Source organism: Rhinatrema bivittatum, chromosome 9 (genome assembly GCF_901001135.1).
Source record: "Rhinatrema bivittatum chromosome 9, aRhiBiv1.1, whole genome shotgun sequence".
NCBI classification, from domain to species: domain Eukaryota; kingdom Metazoa; phylum Chordata; class Amphibia; order Gymnophiona; family Rhinatrematidae; genus Rhinatrema; species Rhinatrema bivittatum.
The window spans coordinates 242720315-242733510 of record NC_042623.1 but is presented as its reverse complement, the minus strand read 5'-3'; positions in this window follow the sequence as shown (position 1 = coordinate 242733510).

Here is a 13196-nt window from a genome sequence, read left to right as displayed (position 1 = left end):
CCTTTAAGTATATCTACAGTCCAACCCCACTGGGGATCCGGATACCTAAATGTGTCAGAGCAGTGGCAGCAGGATTGCGGCAATGGTTGGAGAGGCTTGAGTGAAAAAAAAACCAGGAGAGGCAATGGCAACAGTTTCTAGGTCCTTTGTAATCTAAATGTATTGTGGAGCTGATTGGCTCAAGGCTGGCATGTAGGGGACAGGTTGCGAGAGAGAGGGTGAGAAAGAGGCCAAGGGCCATACGAGGCAGCTACCTTGTCAGAGGGATGCCTCTGGCCACAAGGTCACTTACATGATTATTTTTTCAATTATTATCTGACATTCACCACTGAAATAGTGACCTGGGCCAGTTGGTTACTTGGCAGTCGGATAATAGGTGAAGGACTGTATACACGTCAAGCTGCACATTGACGTTCTTTTCAATTAATTTTACAAAATGGTTGCTTGAAAAATATTGCTTTTTCCTTATTTTATGGCCTCTAACTCTTATAGCATTCACCTTGTTGGAATCAAAGCTTTTCATACTGTGGAATTAGTCACAGGACCTTTTATGAGAAGCTTTTTTTTATTATCAGATATATTTTTAATTCTTAGAAATCTTAAATACTCTATGGCTTTATTGTTAAATAAATTGGCATTTTATTATCCAGTCACTTACCTTGCATTCTCATTTTTTATTTCCTTTTCACACTGTTAAGCCATCCCTGCAGTCAGCACTCCAATCACTCAGCCGCACTGGAGAACCACCGCAGCTGAGCAAGAGGGTAATTCATGTCACAGGATGTCAAAACGATATGAAAAGGTGAAGAATGCAGGATAAACATAGAAGCAACAAAATAATGTAATGAATTATATTTAAAAAAAAAAGACCACCAGAGGCAAAAATCCCATAAAACAAAAGGAAAAAAAATAATCACAAAGACATTTAAAAGTTATAAAAATATTTTGCTATTATCCTCAGAGAAGGAGAAAAAGTGCATTTCAGGAGATAAAAGATTTAAGGTGGTGCGCCTCAGGGAAATAGGCGAAGGAAATAGAAAAGTCGACACATGGACATTTAACAGCATTCCCATCGCTTCTGTACTAGTTTCACATTTCTCACTTCCCTCCAAGCCAATGCTTATCTGAATACTGAACGATCAGATTTGGCAATCACTGGGGTATGATTAGGGTTTATGTGTTTTTGGTTTGTTTTATTGCTTTTTCACTTTCTCATCAAGGCACAGATGTGTCAGGTTCATTGCCACTTTAAGCAACTAATGAACATGCTTCTATGCCTTTAAACACAATTAATGCATGCCAGTTTCCAATTGCTGAATGCTGCAGTACCTGGAAAAACTATATGTATATATTGGAATTAATTTAGGTGGCTGTTAAAATTGCTAAAATGTCCCTTTTTTCTGATTTGTATTTCATTTTTGGGAAACTTTGTCATTCAAAGGAGGGGGGCGAATCCAGGTATTTTGTAAGAAGTGGATTTTATTTTATCACAATCTGTTAAAAGAAAATCCCCAGTCATAGCAAAATAAAAAATGTTAAGACCCTAAAGAAACTCTATGCAACAATTAATTTGTATCACTATCTTCTTAAGCAGACTTAATGTGCAGAAAGCCTGAATCAACCAATTAGAACGAACAATTCAGTCTATCAGCACCTTTGTTATTGCTGACTCGAGCCCTAGGATTTTGTACATAATGGGGTAGATTTTCAAAGGGTTACGTGTGTAACTTACGTGCATGCATAATCACGAAAACCTGCCCACGCCCCGGGATGCGCATATGTCCCGGGGCTTTGAAAAAGGGGTGGGAAGGGGGCAGGGTTGTGGGCGTGGTGCCGATCTGGGGAAGGTATGGGGGCGGGACAGAGGCCTCCGGCACAGCAGCTGTGCCAGTGGTTGGCGTGCCGGCAGCAGGCTCATCCAGGTATTTTGTAAGAAGTGGATTTTATTCTATCACAATCTGTTAAAAGAAAATCCCCAGTCATAGCAAAATAAAAAAATGTTAAGTCCCTAAAGAAACCCTATGCAACAATTTATTTTATTTATTTATTTAAAATCTTTTCTATACCGTCGCTAAGTTCTATACCATCGCAACGGTTTACATGTAGGCACATATTTAATGTAGGTAAAAGTGTAGTATAGTACATTCTAACAGGTGCCGTCAAAGGTTCGGTTACAATATATCATTAGACAAAATAATTTTTAGAGAAGTGGGTCATGACCGAGTGTACTGAAGGTACTTTTACAGGTAAATTTATTATACATAGTTATCAATATGCTAGTTGTGATGTGGGGTTCATAGACTACTCTACTGTATTGTCATAAGTACTGTGTGTCGGTGTTTATCTGCTTATTCCTGAATAATTTCTATTCTCCCGTCTCCTTGTAAAAAGCCTGTTTAAAAAGCCATGTTTTTAAACTTTTCTTAAATGCCTTGAGATCACTTTGTAATCTGATCTCTGGAGGCATTGTGTTCCAAATTGTGGGTCCTGCTAATGATAAGGCCCTTTCCCTCACTTGGGTTAGTCTTGCTGTTTTAACTGAAGGGATGGTTAGGAGTGCTTTATTTGCTGATCGAAGATTTCTGTGTGGGACGTGTACCCATAATGCTGAGTTTAGCCAGTCTGATTTCTCATCATGAATTAGTTTATGGATGGTACATAGGGTTTTGTATTTAATTCTGTGTTCAATCGGTAACCAATGTAGTTCCACTAGGGTTTCGGTTATGTGGTCCCTCCTCCTTTTTCCGGTTGGTATTCTAGCTGCTGTGTTCTGAAGTATTTGAAGTGGTCTTAACGTAGTATTTGGTAGTCCTAGCAGCAGGGCATTACAGTAATCCGTGCTGGAGAAAATTAGTGCCTGTAGAATTGTTCGGAAATCATTTTGAGTTAGTAGTGGTTTTAGTTTTCTGAGTACCATGAGTTTTGCGTATCCTTCCTTTACTTTTAGTGATATGTGCTGTTTTAGATTGATTTCAGGGTCCATTATTATTCCAAGGTTACGTACTTTTCCAGCTAGTTCAATTTTCTGGTTGTCTTTGAGGATTATTGAGGTTTGGCTGATTTCAATATTTTTCCGTTCTAGGTGTAGAAATTCTGTTTTATCAATATTAATAACAAGTTCCATTTGTGTCAGTAGTTATTTTATAATGCTTAGGTACATGTTAGCTAGATTTAATGTTTTCTCTATTGTGTCATCTATAGGTAGAATTAGTTGGATATCGTCAGCATAAATGTAATGTATAATTCCTAGTCCTGCCAGTAAGTGGCATAATGGCAGCATGTATATGTTAAAAAGGGTCACAGACAGGGCTGATCCCTGCGGAACCCCTGTTTTGAGGTTGATTTTTTCTGATAATGTGTTATTGATCTGAACTTGGAAAAACCTGTTTTTTAGATATGAGCTGAACCAGTTTAATGTTTTGCCTTGTAGTCCGATTTCTTCTAGTCTATTTAGTAGTATTTTGTGGTTAACTGTGTCGAAGGCTGCCGATAGGTCGAGCATTATTAGAATATAGTGTTTACCGCTATCAAAACCTCTTAGAATGTTATCTGTTAGAGAGAGGAGCAATGTCTCCGTGCTGTAGTGTTTTCGAAATCCGTGTTGTGATGGATACAGTATGTTATTGTCATCTAGGTGTTCAGCTAGCTGTTTCTGTACTGTTTTCTCAATTAGTTTAGCTAATAAGGGAAGATTTGATACTGGCCTATAGTTCAGGATAAGGGGATCACTGTTTTTTTTCTTAATGATTGGTTTTATCATTGCTCCTTTCAGTATATCTGGCATTGTTCCTTCTTCAAGGGATAGGTTTATGATTTTAGTCAGTGTATGGGTGACTGTGTTAGCTGATTTCTTAAGTTCAATAGTAAGTATTGCATCAATTTTGTGTGGGGCGGGGTTTACATTTTTTAGCATTTGTTCCACTTCCATTTCAGATATCTCAGTGAATGATGTCCATTGGTTGACATCTCTTTTTTGCATTTTGATTTCTTGGTTGGCACCATTTGGAAGTTTGTCTCGTAATTTAGTTATTTTGTCACTGAAAAATTTGGCACTCTCATTACATTTTGCTTCTGGTAGGTTTTGTGGTGATTCTTGCTTGCCACTGGTTAGGTTCGAAACTATTGAGAATAGTGTTCTTGGATTGTTCGCAAATTTTTCTATTTTATTGCTGAAATATTCTCTCTTAGCATTGAGTATTAAATGTTTGTAAAGAGCTAGCTGTTTTCTGTATTTGGTTAGGTTAGCGGTAGTTTTGTGTTTTCTCCATCTTTTTTCCATTGATCTGAGGGTCCTTTTTTTGCATCTTTTACTTTTACATTGTACCAGGGGTTTTTTTTGTCTTGGTTCTTTTTCCTGTATTGATTTGATGGGGTTTATTTCGTCAGCTATTTTTTTGGTTGTTTCTAACCATGTTTCTGTGGCAGAACTACAGTTGTTGTAGTCAATAACAGTTGATACAATTAATTTGTATTACTATCTTCTTAAGCAGACTTGAGGTGCAGAAAGCCTGAATCAACCAAAACAAGGTAGGTGGGGGGGGGGGAGCGGAGGAAAGTCATCGGGGCTCCCCTTGCGCGCGCTGACCCTGGATTTTATAACATGCGCAGCAGCGCGCGCATGTTATAAAATCGGGTGTACATTTGTGCGAGCCGGGTAGCACGCACAAAGGTACCCCCGCACGTGCTTCTTTTAAGATCTACCCCAAAGGTAGTATCATGAAATTTTTTAAAGCAATTTAAAAATCTTTCTATGCTGCTTGAATCTTGAACTTTATAAAGTAATTTTAGATTTGGAACAATGTTTCATACAAAATCAGGGGCATCCTTAATACTCAAAAAGCATCAAGTAATATGTCCTCATTACAGTCGACTTCACCCCCTCATCCTTTGCTTCAACACTTTCATTTCTAGCATAGGGGGAATCTCCAAACCTCAATAATACCTAATGCTATTAAAACACTACATTTTTCCTGTTTATCTACTCCCAAATTGGCACTTTTCTGTAAAAGATAAAGAACTGAAGAAAAGTTAGCCCTTCTACCACACATTTTACAGCAAACCTTATATACCACATACCTTTTCTCTCTCACAATAGTCACTAATCTTGCCATTCTTAATTAGACAATATAATCAAATATATTAATTAGGTACTTGACAGTAACAGAAATTTAAAATCTCTGCTTCAAAGAGTCACACATTAGTGGAACTCCGAAGAGCCACTGAGAAGAAATAAAGCCCTGTCCTTAATCAGGAGTGGTGAAGAGAAAGTCCTAATCACACTGTTGGGTTATCATGCTATTATCATAAGCTTCCTTCCTCAGAAGCCATACTGTATTGCTTAGAATGAAGGTGGGAAAACTGCAGCAGAGCAAGAATGCAAATAAAAATCAACACCCCCAAGGCATGGCAAGAGTTTAGTTATTAAATTTGATAGACCTTTTTTCCCTTAAGACATCAAGTTAAAGCTAAATATTTGATATAGTAGAAAAAAATAATACATACAACACATAGTAAATAAAGATAAATAAAAATAATTCATTACAGTAAATACAAGGATCTAATAAGTCTCATTAATCAATAAATAAAGCCAGCTATAGAGTCTTAATTAAGCAAATTAATAATAAAAGCTAAAAGAAATACAATAAAGAACTAAACTGGCCAATAAATGGTAATAAAAGTGTAAAACTAACACAGCTGAACATAAAACAGCAGATAATTCATAGAAACAATAAGTAAACCAAGACTATAATTAAAATTAATGAGAGGTGAAAGGCTAATCAAACACTAACCACAAGTAGCAGTTTGACACTGAAAATAATAATTCTAGATCCCAAAGACTTGAGCAAATAACCATACTTTAATTATTTTCTAAAATCTGAAATATTTGTTTTCTTGCCTAAGATCAAGTGGCACAGATTTCCACAAGACTGGAGCCATATAACTAAAAGTAGGACGACGAGTAATTTACAGCCTTACAGAGAAGGGGGAACACAAATGTAAGCCCAACTGGGATGTCTGAAGAGTCTTTGTAGTTTGGTAGGGCAGTAGCAGATCTAAGACTTAGGGATACTTTATAAGGGATACTTAGGATATCCCTTGTAAAATCATCAGTACACCAATGCAAGGATCTTGAATCTGATTCTACATGCAAAGTGCAATCAGTGGAGCTCGACCAGTAAGTGAGTTATGTGATCAGATTTATTAGTTCCAGAGAGTAGGCCTACTACAGTATTTTGAAGAAGCTGGAGACATTGCAGGGAAATGACAGCAAGACCCTTTTATAAAGCATTGCAGTAACTGAAGTGAAGTGATTTAATACCAAGGAGTGTTAAATCAGAACTGCCAAAGATAGGAAAGTGAAATGTGAATTAATGAAGAAATGTGATTCTGCATGGAAAGCTTAGACTCTAACAATTCCCAAGGAAGAAACTACATACTTCAGGACAATATTTATCCCAGAGATGGATGGCAAAATTGGTAACAAGTGGTTTGGCTCACTAGAGCAAATAGCCCCCGGTTTTTGGGTGTTGTTGCAATTTTTATAAAGCAACCAGATACTGCATCCAAACAGATTAAAATCTGTTAAATCATCCACATAGGTCACTAACTGAATATCATTAGCAAAAAAGAAACAACTAATCCCAAAACCCTAAATTAAAGTTGACAATGGTGTTAAGTAAAGATTAAATAGGGTAGGGGCCAACATTGATCCTTGAAGAACCCCATACTGCAACAGATAGATAGTAGAGAGGAGTTCCTTGAGGCACGTACTGTATGATTGGAGAGAAAGCACCAGAAACATGGCATGAAAACTGGCAGGAACAACCCAAGGCACCAAGAGAGGGGCAGGGCATCAGCAGCAGTGGCACATATTGTTTGGTTGGTCCTTTAAAAGGTATCATAATCTCTGATGACCCTCTATCTCCAAGAATAATAGAGCTCCTGCCTTCATTTCATGCTGGTCACTGGTAGGTTGTTTAGGAATGCAGTCTAAAATGGGTAGTACACTCCACGGAAAGATAAATAAAAGACGTGATCAATAGTCGGCAAGGACCGTAAGGGAATTTGAAAAAAATTTTTGAAGACAGCAGGACCAGAAGCAAACATCCAAAGGCACCAAGAGAAGCACAAAGCAGCAGTAGCACCGGCATCAATACCCCAAGATACTGAATGAGGGGTAAGGGAGAAAGCGAGTGGCATCAGAATCCCAAGGCACAGATTGTAGAGTAATGCAGCAAGCACAGGAGTGCAGGGTGACTGCTGAAGCTGGTGGTGCACCAGAATATTTGTTGCTGACAGGTGCCCTAGAACACAGCCCATGCGCCTACATTAACCTTGTGAGCACTACTTTCTTTGATGCAAAACGTCCATCAATTTTATGCTCACAGCAACACAATCCTTAGAGGAAAAATTAGCTAAAGCCATCCCTTAAAATAATTGCCTAATCTACTAACATCGGTTACAATAAAATATGTGAATGAAAAAAATATTTTCTGCAAGAACATTCAAAACCATTTTTCTGCATGGAAATGAAATAAAGAACAAACTTCTGTTTAAAACAGAAACTGTCATTTTCACAGCAAAAACTCAAGTTACACAAGAACTGGACCTTTAAATACAGACAAACCCTCTCCAAATACAAAACAGAAAAATGCCACCAAAAACTGTATTGGAAACCAGAAGCCCGACTGTATTATTATTCCTTGCAAAACATCAAGCAATAAAAATTAAGAGATATAAAACATCATTCATAATATTAAAACGTTGATAATATAAAGAATAAATGTCAACATAGCCAAACATCCAATAATTAATAATTAATATTACCAAAACATCAATATATTTCAAAACATCTGATGAATAAAACATCAAATAATTAAAAAATGTTCTATTTCCCCCCCAAACCCCAAAATGTTTCATAACAATAAAAACATCAAATTACACCCAATAATTAAAAATAATTAGGGTTAAAAAATGTCTTGTTCTTTATTCCTGGGACCTTTTGATTTCCACTCATCCTGAGATTATCATAGATTGAGGAGTTAGGGCCACACACACATACTAACACAATCATTCCCTTTCTCATATACATGCCAATGCTCTCACACACACTTCCCTCTATCTCTCACAGGCTCTCTCTCCCTTGTGCTTGCCTGTGTGACACACCAGGCCCTAGAACACTTATACACCATCTACTGGGCAAACAGAACAAGCCAGATTGCTACAAATCCCTACAGAGAAACTACATGCTAGTCAAAATACTGTACCTCTGTCACACATGAACATCACAGACAGACCCTTATCTAATACAGAATAAGAGACTCCAAATTAAAAACAGAAAGATGCAGGCAAAACCAGACTCTGTGAACTCTGGAATACTGAAGAAAAAGCAAAATACAAATATATAAGAAATGTACATTCCCAAAGATGGTATATTCAAATTGCTGAACGGTAAATCATGTTTATTTACCTTTGTTGTCTGACCTTATTTTTCTAATCACTTGGTCCCAGTCTCTTTTTTCCCCTCTCTTTTCTTTTTCCTTTCTCAAGGTCTCTTTTATTCTGTTTCTTCTTTCTCCTCCTGTCTTTGTTCCCTCCATACACACAGGCTCTCTCTCACATGCATGGCTCTCACACACAAGCTTTCTCTCACAAAGTATCTCACTTTTGCATGCTCTCTCTCTCATGTACACACCGGCTCCCGCTCACATGCAAACTCCCATTTCCACACACACATGCAAGCTCTCTCTCACATGCTCTCATTCACACACAGGCTCCCACCCACCCCCCCCCCAAACACACACACAGAGGCTCTCACACTCACACGCTCTTACATGCATGTTCCCAGTTTCTCACACACACAGGCTCCCATTCCCTCTCAGACACACACAGGCTCTCACTCTTACATGCTCTCTCAAACAGATACACAGGCTCTCACATGCTGGTTCCCACTCCCATACATAAGTACATACACAGGCTCTCACACATGCAGGCTGCCACTTTTTCACACACACACCCACAGGCTCACTCTCATATGGTGGTTTGCATTGCCCCCCCCCCCCCCCCCATAGATACACACATTCTCTCACACAGCTTCATATTGCCACACAAACACACAAGCTCTCACATGTAGGTTTCCCTACATATACTCACACAGACTCTCATTCTCACGTGCAAGGTCCCACTCCCACACACTCCTTCATTCCCACAAACACACATGCTCTCTCTCATACACACACTCCCAGGAAGGATCCCATTCACATTCACACACACACACACACACACACACACAGGCAGGTTACCATTCACACTACACACACAACCACACCCAGGTAGGTTACCATTCACACACACATAGACAGCTTGCCATTCTCAGGCAGGCTCCCCATCTGGTGGCCGAGAAGAGTAGCAGGCCTGGGAGGCAGAAAGCGGCCAAAAAAAAAGGAAGGAACCTGTTCTCCCGCTGTTCTTCACATGCCTGCCCATGCTATTCAAAACTCATGGGGCTAGCACTTCCTCTATGCTGATCTCATAATGCACAAGATCACTGGCCGTATGTGGTTTGAGGGCCAGCACCCAGAGAAGCAGGAGAACGGGCTTCTTCCTCTTCTCAGCCACCGGCAGCTTCTCGGCCACTGGCAGCCTCCCAGACCTCTTCTTTCTTCGGCTGCCAGCAAAATGGGGTCTGCTGGCAGCCTCCCTGGCCTCTTCCTGTTCTTGGCCACTACTCCCCTGGTGTGTGTATAGATGATGGTGCACGGCCCACCCTGTTTCAAAGGTGGTGATACCTGTGCACCAGGGACACTACACCCATGAGCAATCTCAGTGGCATGAAGTCCCCAAGGGACCATAAGAGGCACAAGTGCATTAAGCATTGGATCAGCTTGGTAAATTGTATCGGTATGATTGTCATTACCTTTTCTATGTTGTTTGGTTGAGACAAAGTGCAATACAAGCATTCAGAGGCTTGACTCTTAATGGTATTGTGTGCACCCTTATACCCACCTTTGATGTCATCTGGGCGATGGCTTAAAGTGCCCGATGGGTCGAAGTGACACGGACTTCTTGCTGCCTTCAGCTCCCTTCAACTACTTCGGGAGCCTCTTTACCACCTGCCTGACTCGACCCGCAGGAGTTAATTGTGCTGCAAAAACCACCTACAGTACCCCCTGTGTCGTGTGGATTCTCCCGCCCTGCCCATCTTTGACAACATTTGGGCGATGGCTTAAAGGACCCAGCGGGCTGCTCGAGGTGTATGTCGGTGCGTTGTGTGCTGAAGGAACGCGACAAAGGGGCATGCCCCTTTGAGCGCCTCGTCATGCATCTCCTTCAATCTGTTTGGACAGCCATAACCACCTCTCAGGTTAGTAACTGCTGCCAGATTACATCTGTCTAACCTCATTTTTACTTGGTCAATTCCTCTTTGCTGGTTCCCCCCCCCCCCCCCCCCAACCTTGGCTGTCTTCGATACAAACTGGTCTATCTCGAGGAACGCATTACTCTCTATTATACCATCTGTTAAATCTGCTGCCATAATGCTCTCAACTATTTTATTATTGATATTTAATGTACAGTCTATTAGAAAAAAAGTTCCAATCATTTGTGACCTAATCTCTCTGCACAAACCTGACGGTGTTCTAATTACGGAATCTTGGCTTTACGATGACATTGTTACCCTCAATAATTTATGTTCGCCTGACTATACCCCTTTATCTGAACCCAGACCTAACCATTGTAGTGCAGGACTGCTGGCCATCATGAGGTCTTCCATAAATCCATGTAAGAAAGCCTTGATCTCAAAAAACCCTTATGAAATTGTTAATTTCGTCCTCTATTGTTAATTTCTGTGTTCTTTTTTTGCCCCCCTCCTGGTTTATTGAATTCTGATCTGTCCCATTGCTAGAAACTTTGACAACCGTTTGTGTGAACCTGTCTCACACCATCCTTGCTGGCAATTTTAATCTTTATGTAAATTCCAATCCTCCTCCTCCCATTGTCTCTTTCCTCAAGACAATGGCTGGTTTGGGCTGGGAACAGCTAATTGACAAACCCACTCAGACACAGTCACGCTCTGGATCTCGTCTTCTGCAACCCCCAATTTACACACTTTTCCTCTGCCAAACTTGCACTTGAACCTGTACCATGGTCGGCTCACTATTTAATTACTATTTCAGGTAACACTACTTGCAAAAACACAAATGCCACTTATAGAGGCAAAACTCAAAGAGAAAAAATGTTAGTCCAAAACTCTTTGTCAAAAATTTGCTTCCAAACTTATCCACTTTCACCAGTGATGACGTTAACTGCTCGGTTTCTGCTTGGAACTCCTCAGTTATTCACACTTTAAATGCTATTGCCCCCCCCCAAAAAAAAAATGTCATATCAACACAAACTCTAGTTCTCCTTGGTTCACTCTGCACTGAAGCAGAGGAGAGGTAGGGCATGAGGAGCAAGCCAGGCAGCAGCAGCAAGAATGACAACTGGCAACGACACAGCAAGACGTTGAGGCAGCCATGCTCTCAGTCCTCCTGCAACTCACATGGAAATTCAGCAGAGGCAGGTTTATCTTAAAGAAGCTCAAATCATACAAGTGGCGAGAAAAGCTTTTCAAATTATTTATCTTTATAATTGTTTAGCTTTTTTGTTTTATAAAACACCCACCACCTATGATTAAATCTGAATGTTAAACAGGTGGTATCAAAAGCAAGTGCAACCCTGGCCAATCATTAAATCCGAGCAGAACGCTATTTATTTATTTTGCAAATTTATATACCGCGCCACACGCAAAACTATCAACTGCTAACTGGTTGGAATCCACCAAATCTTGGGAGGAAGTTTAAAACTATCTCAACAATTGAAAAGGATCAATAACAGCATTCTAATTTAATTTAAGCTATCAAGTCACAGATTTATTGGATAAGTGTATTGAATAAGAGATTGTAAACAAACATTTTCAGCAAATTTCCATCATTAATCAGTAAAGTTGGAAAGCACTCATCTTCCAGTGTGATTATTACTGCTGTCTACAGAAAAATGTAATGCTTAACTATGAATTGATGATGTTCAAGGCCTTGGAGTTAATTCCTCCCCCCCAGGATTGATTTTGGAAACTATAGACTGTTGAGCCTAATGTTGGTGCTGGATAAAAAGGTAGAGGTTATTCGTAAAAACACAAATAGATTTGGTTTAATGGGGGAGAAATGAATATGTTTTTTTACAAAAAGAAGTCATACCGTATTTTACTAGATTTTTTTGAAGGTGTAAATATGCAGATGAAGGTGAGCGGGTTTGGGCGGAGTTTATGAAAATGAAGGGTTTTTAATGTTGTGTGCGATAGCACGTTTTAACGCTGGCAATAACTACACCTTTTTTCCTGGGGTTACACTGTTCTATTTATCGCAAATTTCATTTCAGGCAGGGGAGGGGAGTGGAGTGAAGTGTAGGGAAAACGAGAGAGAGTCAGCCTAGGTAGAGAGTGTATCAAACTAGGTTGAGAATACATTGTACAAATCTCATCTTTGTGTACCTTTCCTCACTCCAAAATCACATCAAATCTTCATTGTGTACTGTGCTGTTCGTACCTCTAATAATGTATGTAAAACTGCCCTCCAAACCCTAGACCACCATCAAAACCTCACCTCGAGTTATTTATATAGACATCTCATATATACTGTCGTTCCATGTAAAGATTACAATGGTTTACAAAAGTAACATTCATTACTATAAATCAACAAATGATGGGTTACAGATGTAGTACCATAAACAGGCATTAATGTTTATCAAATGAAATGTTCCAACATATTAACTAATGATCTAGGACATAAAATAAAATAATACTAGTTGACCTCCTACAGTGGTATAAATAGTTTAATTATATGAGAGACTTATAAAGAGTCTCTCTCTCTTTCTCGCCAAGAGCAGCCCAAAACGTGCGCATTGCGGTATCTCGAAAATTACCCTAACCATGCCCTGTTTATTTTATTTATTTTTTTTTATTGTGGGTGTTATTCATGCTAAATTTGTAGCAAAATAATGAATCTAGGTCTTAGTGAGGGTCAAAAGTGGGTTGGACAAGTTACTAGAGGAAAGGTCCATAAATAGTTATTAGCCAGGTATACTTGGGAAACCCAGCACAGCTCCCTCAACTATTGGGGGATCTGTTGGGTACTTGTGACCTGGACTGGCCATTGTCGGAA